Raw genomic sequence first — 16,673 nt, forward strand, 5'->3', positions numbered from 1 at the left:
TGGGGATGTATCTCTGAATAATTGATGTGATAATCTAATTGTTAGACTCCTTTTGTGTTTTGTTCTACAGAAAACCTGGTTTATTACTATTATACACTGTGATTATATAATATTTGGTAACTATTTTGAAGTCTAATGCGAGAGGTCCACTTGATGTAAAATGTAGACAACAGGGATTTAGGTTTCTAAGAGCTCTAAACTGCAGAGTTTCCTTTCTCTTTAGTATCTTGAGTAATTTGTATATCTGGCTTTCCTATGTCTGATTTTGGATAAGTTGGTCTATGGAACTATATCGTATACTGGTAATTCTCTGGGAGAAATTGTAATGGTCTGGGTGATTTTGGACCTTGACCAATCAGTATAACAGTCCTCGTGGGGGGGGCGTGGCCTGAAAGCGCATGGAGTAGGACGCACGGGACTCGAGCTCCTAGGCCCCAACCCGCAAAAGCCTCTTTACATAGCGAAATAAGCTGAAATTATGGGGAAAACTAAACGCCCAGCCACCCCAGGCCTGACCCCGGCTACGCAGCCCAGGCGACAACCCGGCCCGATGGACGATTTCGTATCCGCACCCCGCGGCCTCCACGGCACCCGCGACCGCGGCAGCCCGACGCCTACCTCCCCCGGCACTGAAAGCAGGGCAAGCTCGACACCAGACCTCAGGGAAGCAGGGTCACTCACCCAAATCTCGGCGGAACTGGCTGCCATCTCCGCGGCCATGCTCACACGTAGAGACAAGGCCGAAATGGTGACGGAACTGCGGGCGGCCATCAGGGAGGAAGTGGCCGCGGTGAGGAGCGACCTCGTGGCCCTAGAACAGCGGGTCGACGATCTTGAGGTCGACCGTATGCAAGCTGAGCAACACCGCCATGCGACGGAGCTAGCGGCCACGAGACAGGGCAACCTTATCCTGGACCTCAGGAGACAGGTGGAGGACCTTGAAAATAGAGGACGCCGAAACAACATCCGTATCCGAGGCATCCCAGAAACGGACGGAGAGGACCCACGAGAACTACTAATAGATTTGTTCTCCCAGCTCCTAGGTGCAGATGCACCCCAAGACTATGGCATTGAGCGAGCACACAGAGCCTTACGCACCCCCAGGCGAGATGGCCTACCCAGAGACGTGATATGCTGCCTCCGCTCTTTCCCGCTCAAAGAATCTCTCATGAGAGCAGCCAGGACACAGCATGACCTCACGTTCATGGATAGCAGGGTGTCGCTGTACCAAGATCTCTCCACACTAACACTAGATGCTCGACGAGCCCTGAGGCCAGTCACACGCCTCCTTCAGGAGAAACGGATCCTTTACAAATGGGGGTTCCCGTTTAGCTTGCAGGCGAAAACAGAAAACCGCTGGCATGCCATCCGCTGGCCCAACGACGTACCGCATTTCCTACGGGCAACCGGCCTCCCAAATGTCACCGTTCCGAACTGGATATTCGAAGGACCACCTGCAAGAGCTTCAGGCCCTAACGAGCCCAACCAAAACTTCCAAGAGACACAAGGCCGGGCAACGCAGCGGCTTAGAGGCGGTCCGGTGGGCCCGGAAGAATAGAAGCAACCGTGGACCCACGACCCGCCCGCAGGAACACCGACCCGACCCACGACCATACAACGACAGCACGAGCCTCCAGTGGTATGTACGTACTTTTTGTTCACATGCATTCAGAGTCCTCCCACACTATCACCACACGCTAACGGGTCCTCGGTGCTCTGAGACCAGGATGCGATAAGACACCATGGGCCACACAGAACACATCCAGACCCAGGGGATGCGGGGGTACGGGACTTGTAACGGGACACCAGGCGAATGCCCTAAACGTCACACCAGCCGGTTCAAACTGAGCCCAGATAGATACATTGAGGGCCAAGGGGTCGGTGCAAACTGACCCGGCATATACCCGGGGTAACAAATTTGTTTGGGAGGGGGACGGGGTGTTAACCGGGCGAGGAGGGGCAACTAGTTTTGGGTGGCGGGACTGGGGGAAGGGGCCTCGCATCAAGCGCAGCCTGAACGGCCGGACTGAGACCATACACGGGCCAACACCGGGGGGACTAAGCGGGTGGGAGGGAGAAAAGGAATTAACGCACAAGCTGAATAGTTTTATTATACGAATTGTACCGATGGTTACTGCCTAAGAAATGCATAGATAAACGTGCACTGGCCGTGGGCTGATCCAGCGCACTGAAGGCGCACCTCGCGCGCGGCAGCCGTATCCGCCCGGCCGACCTCCTTGGAGGGCGGTGGGGGGATCGGCTGGGGCGATCGAGGGGCGCACTAGGATACGATGTGGGGGGCGGTGGGTGGGGAGTTACCTCTGATGTGTATTTACTAATTATTGTACAGATCGGATCGAAGCCGCACAAAGATACTTCACGATGTTGCAGGCTACAAGGGCCACGTGCGGCCTACCATGTTGTACCATGTTGCACGATGCTAATTTAACAAGGGTTGAAGGTTGAAACCAACAGGTAGTCGTTAGATAACCAGACATAAGAGGCGCCCCTCGCCCGCAGCAGCCGACGCCACCCGGCCGTTCCTCCGAGGAGCGGGGGATGGCGGGCTGGGGCGACCGGGGGGCGATAGGGTTGTAGCAGGATGGAAGTTGGTTATTTTTTGCTGCTGGTGTACCTTATAAACTGCTACGAAACTCACAAATCACGCAACTGCAGAGTTGCGACACGTTTAAAAGTAGCACACCCCTGTAGACTAAGCCCAGCCTAAACGGTATTGTCGCACATGTATGGTGGCACACCCCCCCCTATGCCAAAGGGCAGTGGTAGTTGGCAGCATACCGGCAAACCACACACATAGAGGGCACCTCCCGGCCCGCAACAGCCGACTCCACACGACCGCCTGACTGTGAATTCAAGGGGGCGGAAGAGTGGTCGGGTGGAGCGACCGGGAGGAGGCAGGGGAAATGGTGGAAGAACTGCCAGAGGGACGGGGCTAGTGATTAACAGCAAAAGTCACAGGTATTGCGCTGACGGCGCGGCCAAAACTACCTGACACACTGCAAAGTCACGCGACCATACCCAGTCATGCTGGGGACTGCCCACCCGCTGTACACCAACTTGAGTTAAGACGCAACCCACACGAGACAGGAAGCGCACCAAGGGCGTCACCCTACCCCCCTAAACACCAGTAATGCGAATGCGGCGAGCGCCAGCTCACTACTGCCTACCGCATTAGGCGACGTCAGATGACAACACATCGGGGTCGGGTTCCCCCCCCGCCCCCCCGGCTACGCGTGCTTTCTCCCGACTGGGCCCCCCCCCCCCCCCCCCCGGATCCCACAGTAACCGCCCACCGACCGGACCGTGCCCGACTGACAAGGAGGAGGACGTAGACAATACAATTAGGAAACAAACAGAGCCCAACCCCACCCACCCGATGGGAATTACACGGACCCCAGTCCGCCCGGGCCCTCCCCCCCTCGCCCCCCGAGCAGGGCGACCCCACGCAACACCCCCCTGCGGACGGAAACAGCACAAACCCCACCATGACACACCACAGTTGAGAAAAGGAACACGACCCGCGGGTTGGGAGCCCAATGGAGGCAGAGACACAAACAGTCACAACAGTACCTACTTTATTGTGACGGACAGCCATTTGGCACCCCACGCAATAGATCTCACTTGTAGATAAGAGGGGGGTTCACTGGACAAGGACAATACCACCCAGTTGAACATACACACCCCCTCCGAGATCGTAATTGCTTGTAAATTACACCTACCCAGTTCAACCTCCCCCCCTCCCCCCCTACCCAATCATCCCCATACTATTTATCCCCCAACCTATTTCTGGCCTCGGGCCGCGTCTCCACCACCCCCCTGTGCGAACATAATGGACCTCCGACCGGCAAGCCTTAAGTACTGGACAAATAATGTCCGCGGTCTAAACTCCCCTGAACGCAGGGCACACCTGCTGAGGAGATTGTGGTCGGAGAGGGTGAGCATAGCGTTCCTGCAGGAGACGCACCTCAAGGGCGCGGAAGCCCCGAAACTCGGGAACAATCGCTTCCCCCAAGCTTACTACTCGAACCACCCAGAAGCGAAGAAGGCCGGCGTTGCGATTCTAATCTCCCAAACAGTTCCGTTCCACTGCACGGCGCAACACGCAGACCCAGGAGGAAGGTTTCTGTTCATCAAGGGCACCATAGCTGACCACGCATACACATTCGCTACTCTTTACAGCCCAAACAAAAAACAACATACGTTCCTGAGCAGAACGCTGGCCAAATTAGAAAAGTTCAGGGAGGGACTCCTCGTGATGGCAGGGGATCTTAACACTCCGTTAGACCCCAGCATAGACACCTCACGGGGGAACAGCACGCTCCCCGCGCACTGTATCAGGGCTACGCTGCACTCCCTACGCAGGGTGGGTCTGGTAGATTGCTGGAGAGCAATACACCCAGACGACCGAGACTACTCTTACTACTCGGCTGTACACAATCTTTACAGTCGTATAGATTATATCTTTATTTCCCAAAGCTATTTGGCAACCCTATTAGAATCGCAAATAGGACTGATTGATCACACGGATCATGCCCCAGTATGTGCCATTACGACTTCCCCGCTCTGGAAGCCGGGCGAACGCCAATGGAAATTAAATGAAAGCATGCTGAACGACGCTAGATTTGTCGAAAAAGCTGCCCTCACGCTTCAACGCTACTTTGACACGAACGACACACCAGAAGTCGACCCGCTGATTGTGTGGGAGGCCCATAAATGTGTCATACGCGGACATTTCATATCTGAATGCACCCGACTCAAGAGAGACAGGACGAGACACACGTCCGATCTAATTGCACGCATTGCCACACTGGAACAGACACACAAGCGTACACTGGACGATGCCACATACCTACAACTCACGGAGACGCGTAGGGAGCTGAGCGACATCCTAACAAAGGGACTCCACCTCACCTTCCGGAAGTCAGCCCGATTTTACTATGAACACTCGAATAAAAGCGGGCGCCTGCTAGCCAAAATGCTGAAGGAAAAGCGTATTAGGCAACAGATACACATGATACGAAACAAGAACCAAGTCGTTACCAGACTCCCAGCGGGCATCCAGGAAGCCTTCCGCGACTACTACACCGACCTTTACGACCAAACCCAAAACAGGGAAGGAACGGCGGCGACACGCCACCGGACAACCATTGCGGACTACCTGAACCAACACGTGGCCCGTAAGATACCCCCCGAACTGGCCACCGCACTGGAACAGCCCCTGACACTGGAAGAGCTAACAGCGGCCTTGAAACAATCTAAACCCCACAAGGCGCCAGGCCCGGATGGTCTCCCGCTTACGTATATCACTACCTTTAAAGATATCCTACTCCCTAGGATCCTGAAGGGGCTCAACTCCCTAAGCTCGGGCGGACAATTCCCCGCCGACACTCTCGCTGCAACAGTGACGGTCATCCCAAAGGTAGGTAAGGACCCGGCCTGTTGCTCCAGCTATCGGCCGATCTCACTCCTAAATGCTGATCTGAAGCTCTTTGCGAAGACGCTAGCTCTTCGGCTCATGCAGACCCTCCCGGACCTGGTCCATCCTGACCAGGTAGGTTTTATACCTGGACGCGAAGCAAGGGACAATACCATCAGAGCCCTCAACCTCATACACCACGCGCGCCATACTGGGAGGGAGGTGATACTCCTGTCCACCGATGCCGAAAAGGCTTTTGACAGGGTGGACTGGATATATCTAGCAGAAGTCCTCCGACACATGGGCTACGGCCCTACCATGCGGACCTGGATCGCGGCGCTCTATACTAACCCAACGGCGCGCATACGCATCAACGGGGCCCTGACCAAACCGTTCCCTATCCGTAACGGCACCAGACAGGGCTGCCCCCTATCCCCCCTTCTGTTTGCCCTCTCTCTCGAACCATTTCTGGAGGCGGTCAGACGGGACGGGGGAATCACGGGGCACACCTTAGGAGGGGCCGAACACCGTGTAGCAGCCTATGCAGACGACATGCTGTTTTTTATAGAACAACCGCGAATATCTATACCGAATTTATTAGATGCCTTCCGAATATACAACACGGTCTCCAATCTGAAACTCAATCTAAGCAAATCCGAGGCTATGCCGGTGGCGACCGCCCCCTCACACCTACGCCAACTTCTCACACAATTCCCGTTTAAACTCTGCGAAGACAAGCTCCGGTACCTCGGAGTCTGGCTAACGAACAACCTCACCCACCTGTACCAAGCGAACTACCTCCCGCTTCTAACAACGCTGCAAAAGGACCTCCACAAATGGACATCACAATACATTTCATGGTTTGGCCGCATCAGTGCGGTCAAGATGAACCTCCTGCCCCGTCTCCTATATCTGTTCCAAACTGTCCCAACCCCAATACCTAAGGCTTACTTCCAATCTGCAAATACAGCCATCAGGAAATTTGTATGGAACCATAAACCAACCAGGATCCGCAGATCGACCCTTGAGCGACCCAAAGGCGAAGGGGGAGCTGGACTCCCCTCAATACACACATACTATCAAGCCGCCCATCTCCAACGCTTAGTGGACTGGCACGCCAAACCGAGCCCAAAACTGTGGGTGCAAATGGAAACAATCCAGGCCCTAGGGAAAATACCATCCAGACTGTGGCATGGGAGCTCAACTTACGCAGAGATCCGCACGAACAACCCAGTGATAGACGCCACCCTACAAGTGTGGTGCTCCATAAGGTTTACCAGACGACTAACGTCCTCACCTAGCCCACTCACCCCCATAACACACAACCCTGACCTAGCAGGGGGACTACACCCCGCCTCCCTGAAGAACTTCCAAGCCTCGGACTGGGAATATGTGCACAAGTGGAGCTCCGCGCAAACACTCAGACCATTAGCAGACCTGCTCAATAACCGCAGGGCATCCCAATTGGACAACTTCCACTACCATCAGATCAAAAGCTACTACGCGGCACTCACGGGAAAAGGACATGTGCACAGACCACTGACGAGCTTGGAACACATATGCACGACCAGGCAACACCTCCCCCATGGGGTGTCACAACTATACGCAACCCTCCAAACTAACGACTGCAGACCCCCACTGGGATTCACAACCAAATGGGAGCGGGACACAGGGTCCACGCTCACAGACCAGGAATGGGGCAAAATATTTCTGCTTACGCACAAGGGTTCTATATCCTCAAAATACCAGGAGACTAACTACAAACTACTAACGCACTGGTACCGGACCCCTGACACTCTACAACACATACATGATTCAATCTCCGGCAATTGCTGGAGATGCGAGGGGGACACCGGCTCCGGAATTCATATCTGGTGGTCGTGCCCGCTCATAGCTCCATACTGGCGGATGATTCATAGTAAGGTTAATGACATCACTGGGACCGACATTCCATTCCAGCCACTGGCGATGCTCCTTAACCACACAACGCTACCCACTAAAGTATACAAGAGAAGCATAACGATACAACTACTCACGGCCGCGAAATCACTCATCCCAACCCTCTGGAAGAAGAGGAGCGCGCCTACCTTCCAGCAATGGGTGGCCAGAGTAGAAGAAATTTACAATATGGAAATTATGACCGCCTCCCTGCAGGGGCGCTCTGACAAATGCGCTCTAACGTGGTTCCCTTGGATGCAGTTCGTCAACAGGGGGGCTGGAGGCAGACCCGGGCCCACATAATACCCGACATGGCAACCACCGTGTCTAGCAGTAGTCCCGGCCAACTTGTTTGCACATGCTTACACCCCACAGACCCACCGTAACCACTCACCCTTCACGAACATACCCACCCCCCACCACCTGATACCACCGGAAAACAGATTACAGGAGTACGTGTACTACCCCCAACAAGACTAAGACACAGGACATAGCACCGACACCCCCAAAAAAAGACCCGGTACCACCGGAATATTAGAGAGACTCTAAAACACTTATGACCGTTCTGACCAACTCAACCTACGACAAGCAGGGACAGGTAGCAGAGGCACTGAACACAATGAGAGAGCATAGGACCCGACACTGGGGCCTACCGACCCCGATACACCAAACACAACCGCTGGACGTTAGCTCTACCGACGAAAAGACCGCACCGCTAGACAAGCAGACAAACACCAGCACATAGACGGACAACGAGAGCGGACGCCCCAGGGACAACCGTGAAGGAAACCGCCCGAGACGCACCCTAAGTTACCCAGTCACACATTGACCATGACCGACCTGCCCTTACACTAGCACAAAAGTGCAGATACACACACCCAGGCGCAAGACAGAAAGCTCCAAATTACTATAGAAATGTTGTCAATTGTTTAGACAGTAAAGCCTTGAAATGTTTAGACGCAATTTTAATTGTCTGACCCTGATACCATGTATCGTCGATAGAGTAGCGCAACTGTACAAAAAAGCAAGTTCGACTGAAGAAGTAGTTTGACACAGTAAAGCAGGATGTTGATAACAAGTTAAATCCGAATTATAAGGTCAAGAGTTGATAGAATGTTAACTAAAGTAAGGTGTACTATAATGCAAAACTGTTCTACAGGCAAGAACTGTACTATAAACACGACTTCTAAGCGGTGCTTAAATTTGCCCAGATATCTGTCACTAACACAAAGCAACCGTATTTTTCTTTCTGTAACTTACTGTTTTTGAAAATGCAAAATAAAGATTGTCAAAAAAAAAAAAAACAGTCCTCGTTTTTTGGGAACAATGACTGGTTGTAGTCACTTTCTGAGAACACATTCACTCTCTCTGTGAGCAATATCATTGCATAGTGACTTGCAGGGAATGATGTCCTATAGTGGCCACTCTCTGAGAATACTTTCATGCACTACTAATATCTTGAACTGGTGACTCTCTGGAAGCAATATCCTGTGGTGCTCCTTGACCCTTAAATCAATTACCTTTAACTAATTACACTTAATGTTCTTCACTTGGGGAACAATAAGCATAAGGGCCCTTAATTGTCTTAGTAGAGATATGCATGAGATAACAAGGAGAAATATGTGTTGCAAGAAGAAATAGTCTGGTGCTTTCTTAACATTGCATTTAATGAGAAGTCCATGTCTAACAACAATCATCTACAAAAATGCGACATTCAACAGTCGTTTCATGACAACATGTTACATAAGATAAGCAAGCTACAGTGATCTGTGGTGTACCCTGTTATTAGGTATTATTGGTTGTGTGGCTGTTTAATGTCCCATGAACCACATGATTTGGCTCACCAGTCAATATGTTGCTCTGCATCACGTGTACTCCCAGGTTCTGCTCCAGCACTGCTGGGAGAGCAAACAGAGTCATCTGATTCGATGATAGTTGACCAATCACAATATAAAGGACAAAGCTCCGATATTCCTTCCATGAGTGCTTTAAAGTTCCATACAAATGCCCTAAGTCAGTCATTAACTAAATGTTCATACCAGTAAACTCAATGACAACACTAAGATCAATTTAGAAATTAGGTAATAAAGATAAAATGGTCAGGGAAGCAATATATGCACTTTGGAGACATGAATAAGAAAAAAAATCAATATCAACTGCAAGGGAGTGTAGAGAAAGAAGAACAAAAAATACAATATTTTCTTTCTAGTAGAGCATGGTATTGAAATCTTCAGTAACCGCAAATTACATTTGGGGGATGTCATCAAAGAACAGTGAAAATACTAACTGACTGGGTATACAACAAAAGTGGATTTGTTCTTTCTCAATCTTCTGCCCTTTGTTTTGGCTTGTTTGTATATGCTTAGGGTCTTCATAAGGTAAAAGGGTAATCCAGAAATGGAAAGTGCTTAGATGCCTAGATGAGTATCAGTCACACCTCACTGACATGGCTCACCATGGCTGAAAGGATCATCTGAGGTTTTTCTAATTTCATACAGGGGAAGCCTTAACTGCCATTTTGTGTGGGATCAGTCATGAGTGTCATATTTAGACTTTGTAATTGCATGACTGAGCTAAAACTATTTTGGAAACTGAGCAGGAACCCACTAAAGGCCAAATTATTTGAGTTGTGTGTTCTTCATATTCTCTTGGGGTCTCCCTAAGGTAAAATGGTGATCCAGATATGGAACACCTTGCACACAGTGCCCAGGGCTTACATTTCCCGGTGAGCAATATATATCTTCAGGGCCACCTGAGGAGCAGCACCTGTGGGGCGCAAACGCCTGGTGACCAGCAGTAGGAGTGAGCATAGCCACACCATTAAGCGTGGCCGACCTGCGGGTAGAGTATCTTCTGTATCCTCCAGCCAGTCTGACAGGAAGTGCTCCCAGTGAGCACTTCCTGTCAAACTGAATAGAGGATACAGAAGATCCTCCACCGCGGTCTGTGCGGCAATGCTACATGGAAGTCAGCAGGCACAGGATGGAGGGGGGGGTGGGAATAAGACGCATGGAGGGGCTGGAGGGGAGGAGAAGCATGGAGGGGCAGGGAATAAATTAGATACATGTGGGCAGGGCCGGATTACCATAGGGGCTGATGGAATAGGCCCATTAAAAAAAATATATATATATATATTTTTTTTTTTTACACACTACTCTTAAATTTGCCACCTGACTGGTATTTTACTGGCACAGTCGGTATTTGAGGCTGCCTGGCCGTGCCGGTATTGCAGTTATTTCAGCAATACAATTGTAGGTATTTTTCTCAGTATAAACAGATTATTCTGTAATACCAGCACCGGCCAGTAGGGGTCACTGTGTGTGGAGAAAGGCAGGGATAGGAAGTTACAGCATATCTCTGCCTCTCTCTACTACTCACTGATCCGTGGGGGAGCAGCTACACAGCACAGAGTCTAGACAGCAGCTCTACAGCTCAGGTAAGTTAGGAATGAGGGAAAAGGCAGCAGGGAGACATGGGGACACTGAGACACAAGGGGACACATGGAGACACCGACACTGGGAGACCTGGGGACACTGAGACACTTGGAGACACTGGGAGACATGGGGACGCTGAGACACTGGGACATTGGGAGACACAGAGACACTAGGGACACAGTGTCCCCATGTCTCCCAGGTCCCCCAGCCAGTGTCCCTAGTGTCTCAGTGTCCCTATGTCTCCCAGCCAGTGTCCTCAGTGTCCCCAAGTCTCCCAGTGTTTGTGTCACCATGTCTCTCAGTGTGCCTAGTGCCCCATGTCTCCCAGTGTACCCATGTCTATGTTCACAAGTATGCCCATGTCTCCCAGTGTCTCCAAGTGTCTGTCTCCCAGCCAGGGCCCCTAGTGTCTCCATGTCTCCCCTAGTCTCCTAGTGTCTCTGTTCCGATGTGTCTCAGTGTCCCTAGTGTCTTAGTGTTCCCCACCAGTGTCTGTGTCCCCATGTCTCTGTGTCCTTAGTGCCTCAGTGTCCCCAAATGCCTCAGTGTCCCCATGTCTGCATCCACAAGTGCCCCCATGTCTCCCATTGTCCCCAAGTGTCTCAGTGCCCCCATGTGTCCCTGGGTCTCTCAGTCCCCCTGGGTCTCACTGTGTCCCCTAGTATCCTAGTGACATGGGGACACACTGAGACATGGGGACACACTGAGACATGGGGACACTGGGAGAAATGGAGACACTGGGAGAAATGGAGGCACTGGGAGACTAGGGGACTGGGCGACATGGGGACACTGACACTGTGATACATAGGGACACTGAGACACTGGGTGACTTGGGAGACTGAGACACTGGGAGCAATCCATCTATACAGCGAAATCAAAAGTTTGTTGGTGATTTTACAGAATTTTCTCTTATGTCACTCCTTGTGATTTACATTTACATCATGTGATGTCCCGCATAACTAATTAATTATACAAATGATTAAGGCTGGTATTTTTGGAAATGTGGCAACCCTAACTACTCTTCACATACTCTTGCTTAAATGAACACTATAGGGGCAGTAACACAATCATACATTTCTGACCCTATTATGTTAAAACCTTCATCTAGTCCCCCTGGTCACCTCTTGCCTCCCTAAATATAGTACAATCTTACATGTATTCAAGTCTGCAGCTGCTGGCTCTGCCTCTGAACTGACTCTGTCTGCTGACATCATCAGAAGTAGTGGTCTGAGCAAATTACAATGCTTCCCCATAGGATAAGCTGAGACTGTCAACTAGGCAGATCAGAGGCAGAGCCAGCACAAGTAAAATATAGCCCTGGCCAATCAGCATCTCCTCATAAAGATAAATTTAATCAATGCATCTCTATGAGTAAAGTTCAGTGTCTGCATGCAGAGGGCAGAGACACTGAATGGCAGTGCTGCACACTAGGCAGTACTGCCCCAGGAAGAACCTCTAGCAGCCATCTAAGGAGTGGCCAGTGGAGTTATTTTCTCTAAAAAGACAGTGTTTACTGCAAAGAGCCTGAAGGGAATGATTCTACTTACCAGATCAAATACAATAAGCTGTAGTTGTTCTGGTGACTTTAGTGTCTCTTTAAGTTTGAAAACTTAAGAGGGATGTATGGGAACAAAATTTGTGTGGACTGGCTGACAATAAAATTAGTTTAGATAATGCCGACTTTGGTCTCTCTAACACTGTGTCAAGTCCCCTTTCTTCTACACTCACTACATACACATTTTCTCTGTCCCAGACTATATACCAGGAACTTCTGCCTGCTAGTAAGAAGGTAAGGAAACAAGTGGACATGTGAGTGCTAGGGGACAGTCATTAGAAAGCGTGGAGTAGGCGCATCATTTGATGCATTTATGCCAAGTTCAGGGTTAGGTCTGCATAGTATGCCATTAGTTGGAAATCCTGCATGATTGGCAGGCAGCCTGACATGCATTAATGCCAGGCTGGCCTTCCAATTCTTTGGACAAACATGCCCCCTTTTTGGGCATGTTCACCCCTTTTGGCAGGTCTGGTCACGTGACTCGCGCCACTGGCCCACCCTTTTACCCTGCCCATTGACTTCCTGCTTCACTGGACACTGCTGTTAGGGGGTATGGATTTACTTGAAAGATGAAAGCATAAATTAGAGAGAGATTAGCATAGGTTATGTGTTTTCTTATAGCTGCATCCTTTGAGTTTCTCTCCAACACCATCTCCATCAGATACATGAAGCTTGGGAGGGGCTGCGTGGCAGGAAATGAGACATATGGAGGGGCTGGGAGAAAATGAGAAAAATGAAGTGGCTCGGGGGGGGGGGGGGGGACACATGGAGGGGCTAGGGGAGAAATTAGACACCTAAAACGGGGGGAAGGAGACACATGGAAGTGCTGGGTGGAAGGAGACACATGGAGGGAGTGGGGGGGAAAATGAGTCACATGGAAGGGCTGGTGGAAGACATTTGAGGGGCTGGATGGGGGAAAATTAGATACATGGAGGGGCTGGAGTGAAATGAGACACATGGGTGGGCTATGGGGAATGAGACACCTAAAACAGGGGGGAATTAGACACAAGAAAGTGCAAGGGGGGAAAGCGAGACACATAAAGGGGCTGGGCAGAAGGAGACACATGGACGGAGTGGGGTGAAACGAGTCACATAAAAAGGGCTGGGGGAAATTAGAGGGGCTGGATGGGCGGAATGAGATACAAACAGGAGCTGGGGGAAATGAGACACACAGAGGGACTGAGAATGAGAAAGAGACACACAGAGGGCTGTGGGGGGAGAAAGAGACACACAGAGGGACTTTGGGGGAGAATGAGCTACCCAGAGGGGCTTGGGGTGAGAATGAGCCACACCGAGGTGCTTGGGGAGGAGAAAGACTCATAGATGGGCTTGGGAGGAGAAATAAAACACACAAAGGGGCTAAAAGTGAGAAAGATGGATCTATAGTTTTAGAAATACAAAGTTGTATTCCTAACATTATAGTGTCTTTTGGTGTGTGTGTGTGTGTGTGTGTGTGTGTCCCACCATGTAAAGGGTTAAAAAAACTTTAGTCATTGACCAGACTCCATTGCCAATGTCCCCTGGCCCAGATAAAGATAAATCTTTTTGTTTGTTTGTGGGAGGGAGGAGATGAGAATGCATCTTCAACTGTGTCTCCTGCTCTCCCTCTAACTCAGTTTTTCAGCACAGGAGTTGATTGACAGGTGAGAGAAAGACCTCATATTAAATAGGTTTTTCTGCCAATATATACATTTTGATAACAATCCTGCTAACACAATACACAGATAAAAGTTGTAATTAATATGATTCTGGCAGTAATATATATGTATGTGTATATATATATATATATGCACACATGTATATTATTTATTAGTAATATATATAATTATGCCTATAATATTTACACTTATATTTATACACATGTATATATGCATAATACACATAGAAATGTCATAAATATAGATGTAATGAGCACGCATTGGCCCAGTCTTGTTGCTAGGTGTGCACTCCAGCACCATAACATATCCAAAGTGAAGAACACACTCATTGGACTTCAAAATAAATAAGATAACTTCATTTTTTACAGCGGTGCAACAGCATATATTAACTATTTTAGCCCCATTACCAAACTTTCCTTAATATGTCAAAATGGTTAGATTGAAACGTTGATTATATACAAATGCACGTCTGCGTAAAATAAATCCGCACTTTTGTTTATAATGAAGCCCTATGAGTCCTTTTTCCACGTTTAAATAGTTTTAAAAATTAAGTAATCTTTTCCACCTAAGTACCTGCAAACTATGCTGGCACGACACATTATTGGGCTAGTATAGAATTTGTTTCCAGGGCTGTTTTTTAGTTCCCAGTTCGGTCCTGACTGACTCTGCCTAAGTAAAAAAAAAAGCAATTAAGGGGTGTGTTTGATAACAGATACTTTGTGTTATAGGGCACTTACCTACATCAGTATGTAACCAAAGCAATCCTGATGTTTGTAAATTACATTTACTCTGTATGCAGTGGCGTACATACCAGGGTCGCAGGGGTCGCGGCTGCGACCGGGCCCGGCCCACCAGGGGGCCCGGCCGCCCCTGCGACCCGGTATGTAGCCACTGTGGCCAGCCTCTTCTCCTGGGGGCCCCGAGAGCCGGCCACCTCAGGGCCCCCCGAGGCTGGCCCTGCTGTCACCCGGCTGGCGGGCGCGCGAGGGAGCACTGTCCCCTGAGTGCTCCATCTTCAGCTCCCTTGCGCACCGCACTGAAACCGGAGCCGGAAGATGACGTCATCTTCCGGCTCCAGTATCAGTACGCGGCGCGCGAGGGAGCTGAAGAGGGAGCACTCAGGGGACAGTGCTCCCTCGCGCGCCCGCCAGCCGGGTGACACCACTGGACCCCAGGGAATCCCCTCAGCTCTCCCACAGGTAAGGAGGCTGGGGGGATTAAATAAAAAAATACATAAAAAAAAATACATGTATGTTAGTGTGAGTGTATGTTAGTGTGAGTGTATGTTAGTGAGTGTATGTTAGTGTGAGTGTATGTTAGTGAGTGTGTGTTAGTGTGAGTGTATCTTAGTGTGAGTGTATGTTAGTAAGTGTGTTAGTGTGTGTGTAAGTGTATGTTAGTGAGTGTGTGTTAGTGTGTGTGTAAGTGTATGTTAGTGAGTGTGTGTTAGTGTGAGTGTATGTTAGTGAGTGTGTGTTAGTGTTAGTGTATGTTAGTGAGTGTGTGTTAGTGTGTGTGAGTGTATGTTAGTGAGTGTGTTAGTGTGTGTGTGAATGAGTGTATGTTAGTGAGTGTGTGTGTGCTAGTGTGTGTTAGTGTTAGAGTGTGTGTGTGAGCGTGTGTTAGAGTCTGTGTGTGTTAGTGTTAGAGTGTGTGTGTGTTAGTGTGTGTGTTAGAGTGTGTCTGTGTGCGTCTGTTAGTGAGTGTGTATGTATGTTTGTCACTGAGTGTGTATGTATGTCACTGAGTGTGTGTCTGTCAGTTAATGTGTGCGTGTGTGTCTTAAGCACTTACCTTTCTCCAGCGCCGGACTCCCTTGGCGCTGGGGATCTCTCCGCCCCGATCCGCCTCTCAGCTCCGAATGCGCATGCGTGGCAAGAGCCACGCGCGCATTCAAACCGCCCATAGGAAAGCATTACTCAATGCTTTCCTATGGACGTTCAGCGTCTTCTCACTGTGATTTTCACAGTGAGAATCGCAGAAAATCCTCTAGCGGCTGTCAATGAGACAGCCACTAGAGGCTGTATTAACCCTCAGTGAAACATAGCAGTTTCTCTGATACTGCTATGTTTTCAGCTGCAGGGTTAAAACTAGAGAGACCTGGCACCCAGACCACTTAATTGAGCTGATGTGATCTGGGTGTCTGTAGTGGTCCTTTAAGTGTATGTGTTTATGCATGCACTGGTGTACATACCGTGGTCGCAGGGGTCGCAGCCCTGCGACCAGGTGCCCGCCGCCATGTGTTGCAGCCCCAGCCCGCGCAGAGTAAGCGGGCGCGCGGGGGGGCCCACAGATCAGTTTTCGCACCGGGGCCCCATGGGTTGTGTGTACACCACTGTCTGTATGAGCATCATTGCAATGTATTATTTAACTTGTTTAAAAAGTTTAGGATGTTAGAAAAGATGTCATACTCAAAATGTGTTTACATTAGTGTGTTGCACGTGACCCAATTTTCTTATCTGAGTGCTCAGGCAGTTGCACCCCACCCGGAATTCACATTGAAGAATCAACCCAACCTATCTGGCAAATTGAGTGGTATAGAAAGTCAGGCTTTGGCAGGACAAAGGTTAATGCAGTGTTACTGTAAGGGGTTAATGGAGTCATTACATTTGAGATCAACCTTATATTTGCAGTTTTCAGTTTTGCAATTC

The 16,673-nt window shown here is 49.9% G+C and overlaps 1 protein-coding gene across 6 annotated transcripts in view; it reads right to left on the reverse strand.

Annotated features, from left to right (window-relative positions):
* DMTN (dematin actin binding protein) overlaps window positions 1–16,673 on the reverse strand; it is a 79,667-nt gene that overhangs the window by 30,720 nt on the left and 32,274 nt on the right. Inside the window, exon 2 of one of the 6 annotated variants that reach the window (XM_063448485.1) lies at window positions 9,220–9,270. The exons of the other annotated variants lie outside the window; for them this stretch is intronic. The gene's annotated coding sequence lies outside the window, so the exon portion shown is untranslated. The remainder of the gene's footprint in view (window positions 1–9,219; window positions 9,271–16,673) is intronic. 6 annotated transcript variants of the gene reach the window in all.

This window comes from Pelobates fuscus, chromosome 3, assembly GCF_036172605.1.
Source record: "Pelobates fuscus isolate aPelFus1 chromosome 3, aPelFus1.pri, whole genome shotgun sequence".
NCBI lineage: Eukaryota > Metazoa > Chordata > Amphibia > Anura > Pelobatidae > Pelobates > Pelobates fuscus.